Raw genomic sequence first — 3919 nt, 5'->3', positions numbered from 1 at the left:
TTAGCGTAAAGGCTATGTCGCTGGACTCCCACGTAGTCAACCACGGTTCGCGTCCCGGACCCGGTGGCTTAAAACTCACGCCGGGCGCGTGTGCGTGTGTGCCCAAGATCCCGAGAGGAGAATGGAGGAGAAGGGATTGTGGCGTGACCATCCCCCCTGGAGGGATGATTTCTCACTTTCTGTCTCTATGTCTCTCTCTGTCTGTCTGGCAAGCGCACGCGCCCTATAGCAAAAACCTCTCAAAAAAAATAAATAAATAAAAGATATTCTGAAGGGAGCGCTATACCAGGAAAACTAAAGACAGACACACAGAAATAAGAGAACAAAAAAAAAGAAAGAAAGAAAGAAAATGGCCAACTTCATGGTAGAAACAAATCCAGAAATATCAATAATAATATTGAATGTTAACTTCCAGAATTTAAACAGAGAGATCAGACCACAGTAACACTGCAGATTCAATAGAAGAGAGGTTAACTACATGAGAATGAATTGGTGAAACATAATTTTATAACTTTCGACTAAAATATTATGAGTTTTTTCTATGCTTTGTTTTCTAGATTTAATAATTTTTGTCTTCAATTGTGCTGTTGATTCAATTGCTGTTCAGCAATTTGCTAATTTTTTTTAATTGAAACATAAACTCTTCTCCCTTCCTGACCTTTTGGAATTGGAAAATATCTGTCAGTATTTTTATTTTATGGCAGAATGGTTATTTGCATAAGTTCAATAAAATCTGTTGCCTTGCATCAGAAATTGGAAATACTGGTTATTGCCAGGGATTTGACCGGAATGTCATATCTGAAGATACGGCCAGAAAGCTAAGTAACTAAGGTAGTTCTCAAGACAGCCAACAGAAGCTCTTGGAAAGATTTCCTGGTACCCTAAATAGTTCTGCCAGGCAGGTAAGGCTGGAAAAAGAAATGTAATACACTGGAAAGGTACATGTGATTAAATGTAATATAAAAAATATAATAATGAAATTTTTTTAATGAAAAATAAAAATAAAAAAAAAAGAATGTCACTTCCTGACAGACCCAAAAAGACTTTCAAGTACAAATACTTAATGGCACAGTCAGATGGTGAGTTCCTGATTTAGCTCAGTAGCCTTGGGAGGTTTTTTAAAGAGTCTAATCTGAAGTTCCTCATAAAAGGTTCCAGCAAAGCTAACTAAATCAATTAGTATTCTTATGGGGCTTTGTGCAAATTACAAACCAAATTGAGATTAAACTTATTTTTTTGCAAATTGAATAGTTATGTTAACAACTATAATAAGTTAGTTATGCTTCTCTTTGTTAAAAGAGGGAACGGAGAGAGAAAAAAAAAAGTTCCAGAAAAAAATTACAATGCACTCGTTACTAGATTTTAGTTCTGTCCATATCTGTCTTTTGAGTTTTTAATATCTACCTTTTGTTTGAACAGAACCCTAACCTTTTTCCTGACTTTAAAGTCTTAAGCAAATTTTTCTTAACATTTTTTTATTTTGACTTATTAAACCTAAAACTACTTTCTTGAAATTAAAATATATACATAAGAATAAACATACCTACTTAATGACTGCAGTAAGCTATATAGACTCAGCTAGGTGCTATTGTCGCAGAAAAAGACGCTGAGGAACGGAAATGGCACTCAGGAGAGAAAGGAGAACTCTTCATGGCTCAGCCACCTTCTTTGAGACAATAGAAGTCTGTGTGACCTCATGTGCTGACATTTGTTCAGTTCAGAAACCTTGGTGGGCCCCTCTCTTTGCTGACTCTGAACTTGCTCAGGCTACATGCCTGGAGCTGGCAGTGCAGGAGGGAGGCGCTGTTTCTCCCAGCTTTCCAGCTGCTCCTTTCTCTTCTTCCTATGTCACTCCACATTCCTGAACCAAGCATCCCTCTAATGCTAAGCTCTGTGCTGGGTACTGGAGACAGGAAAGGGATGATACACTACTCCCAGGGGCTCAGAATCCAGAATGTTAGAGTGGAGGGCACCAGTGAACAGACATGGGGCAACTCAACATACACACCTTTCACCTGGAAGACAGCAGCTGACCCCCTCAGGTAAATCCACAACTGTCTGTTTTCCACCTTGAAATCACACCCTTTCTGAAAATTCACTCATCTCAGACAAATGAAGCTGGTTGGTCCCCTACAGCTGACATCGCCCACCTTCCCCAGCAGAGTAACCTCTGTTCTGTGGCCCAACACCCTCTGAAATTCCAGTTGATAGTCTCAGTTTCATAAGCCGCAAGTGCACGATCCCATCAGACTAATGTCTGTGTTCCCAGACAAAACTAGGCCAGGCAGAGAGATGGAATCTGGTGACTGGAGCAGGGAAACATCTAGGAACCTTTATCTTTGAGAAGAGATGAGGCTGCTGGGGGTGCTCAGCATGAAAGAAGTGAGACCCAGGAAGGACCAAGTCTTGCCCTCCAAGTGTAGACCTGCCTACACAGCCTGAGGAAGGAGCATGTGATGGAGCTGAGTAACTACAGGACCATCTTCTGGTGAGGGAGTGGGCCCCCATCACAAGAATGAGCCCAGACCTGGGAGGTAATTGGGTGTTACTGAGGGACCACCTGTTGGTCACACAGCAGACTTTGTCCTATGGACTTGCTGAGAAGCCTCTGAGAGCCCTGGCTCCCTGGCCCTCCCACTCCCCTACCAGCTCCTTCCTACCTGCTGTTTGTGCCCAAAGACCCAGTGGGAGGGAGGGGACGGGAACTGCTGGAGGGCTCTGAGCAGCCACTGCCTGTGCAGGTAGAGCTGTGCTGCCTTGAGCAGCAGCAGCAGCAGGCCCAGCAGGGAGACCCCTTGGAGGAGCCCAAGAGGCCAACTGGGAAACTGTTTGGGCTCAACACAGAGTTGCTCATGGTGCAGTGAAGGGCTGCTTTCTCCCCTGTCACTGACCACCCTGATCCCCGAACAGTACTGGGGGGACTGCCTCGCCTACCTGTGAGGAGGGAGAGTATCACTCAGACCTCAGTGTCTGATGGTGATTGACCTTGGTTGGAGATCCATCCTGGGGAATAGTGAGACAGTGGTGATGACGGCATGCATCTGCCAGGACTTTCCCGACTCCCTCTCTTGTCTCAGCTCCTGGTCTTCCTCACCCCTACCCCTGACAAACAGCAAGAGTCCTGCCTGTTCCCATCCTGCTCTTTGTCACAGCAGGGCGGAGCTAGACCAGAAACCTGGGAGACTAGGAAATTGAGAAGTTCTTGACTGCAGACTCTGATTTGGGGAGAAGGCCTTCAGCGTAGGACATCTTGGCTTCACAGGATAAGCAGAGGGCTCCATGGAGGTCAGTTTATGACACCTAAAGCACTGGATTAGCAATGAGTTAGGGACAGGTAGAGAGACAGAGAGAGAGAGAGAGAATCACCCTCTATAGGGTCTGGGGACACCACAATCACCATCTTCAGTCCTTCAGCCCAATAGATCTTGGGCACTTAAAGGGCCTGCCTGGCCTGTTTCAGGCTAACAGAGGTGGGCATTTAAACCACAGTTGCCATGTGGGATCCTTTTCCCTTGAGCACATATTATCACTGTCCCAAGGAACCAACCCTGCTGCATTATAAAGCTAGCCCAGAAATAAATAAACTTTTAAAAATAAATAAACAGGGACCAGCAGATGGCATAATGGCTACATCGCTGGACTCCCATGTAGTCAACCACAGTTTGCATCCCGAACCGGTGGCTTAAACTCACACTGGGCGCATGTGCATGTGTGCCCAAGATCCCAAGGGGAGAATGGAAGAGAAGGGATTGCAGAGTGACCATCCCCACTAGGGGGTGATTTCTCACTTTCTGTCTCTCTTTGTGGGGAGTGCACACACCCTGTAGCAAACATCTCTCAAAAAGAAAGAGAAAGAAAAAGAAAGAAAAGAAAGAAGAAAGAAAGAAAGAAAGAAAGAAAGAAAGAAAGAAAGAAAGAA

The sequence above is a fragment of the Tupaia chinensis genome, unplaced genomic scaffold, assembly GCF_000334495.1.
Source record: "Tupaia chinensis unplaced genomic scaffold, TupChi_1.0 Scaffold142914_1, whole genome shotgun sequence".
NCBI lineage: Eukaryota > Metazoa > Chordata > Mammalia > Scandentia > Tupaiidae > Tupaia > Tupaia belangeri.
This window is presented reverse-complemented; position numbering follows the sequence as displayed.